Here is a 756-nt window from a genome sequence, read left to right as displayed (position 1 = left end):
ATTATACAGTTTTTGGTTAATATTGTGTCTTGAATGTCGGTGAAAGATTAGGCTACAGTGTGCATATAGAGCTGTGCGTTTATGACTATGGAGAGTAATAGTTATTGGTTACGCGTATTTTGCGTAGTCGCACTATTGTCATGTTTCCTTTTTCATTATGATTCTATATACTCATGTTTCACATAAGATTTAAAAAAAAAATACGACTCCGGTGGGACTCGAACCCACAACCTTTGAATCACTTCGATCCTTAACCTAGAAGTCCAATGCGCTATCCATTGCGCCACGGAGCCGCTGGGTACACGTTGAGAAGTTTGAAATACAAACGGCAGCCTCGAATGATGCACTTTTTTGTATACGTCATTCTCTCATGTTTAGAGCAGTTTTAAAATATGAACAATATTTGAATTAAAATCCAATGTCTCTAAACACATCAAACGCTTTATTGTATTTGTTTTCAAAATAGACCACAGTAGGCTAAGATTACTCAAGCTGTAGCCTACAACTCAAGTTTTGGTCATATATTAAATTTAACACAACTGTTACACCACTCCAGCACTCAGTAGCCTATACTTGATTACATATTTGGAATGTGTTGCTCTTTCTTTACAATATTGTAGTTAAGAAACCCTATGAAACGCTACCTCCCTGACAACAGTGAGTCAATGAAATGTCTGGTTGCGACAACCAATCATATCGTCGTCTGCAACTACGATTTGCACTCATCAACCAATCAGAACGCCAGTGCAACCATGT

At 37.7% G+C, this 756-nt stretch overlaps 1 non-coding gene across 1 annotated transcript; it reads right to left on the bottom strand.

The window, feature by feature from the left end:
* Positions 1-203: 203 nt before the first annotated feature.
* On the bottom strand, positions 204-293 carry trnar-ucu (transfer RNA arginine (anticodon UCU)). Its single transcript is given in 2 exon segments — positions 204-239; positions 257-293. It is a non-coding gene; the product is annotated as a tRNA-Arg (tRNA).
* Between the last annotated feature and the right edge of the window lie 463 nt (positions 294-756).

The sequence above is a fragment of the Oncorhynchus mykiss genome, chromosome 17 (genome assembly GCF_057628025.1).
Source record: "Oncorhynchus mykiss isolate SJ-2025 chromosome 17, ASM5762802v1, whole genome shotgun sequence".
In the NCBI taxonomy this organism is placed as follows: domain Eukaryota; kingdom Metazoa; phylum Chordata; class Actinopteri; order Salmoniformes; family Salmonidae; genus Oncorhynchus; species Oncorhynchus mykiss.
The sequence above is the reverse complement of the archived record's forward strand: the minus strand, read 5'-3'. Positions and strand labels throughout refer to the sequence as shown.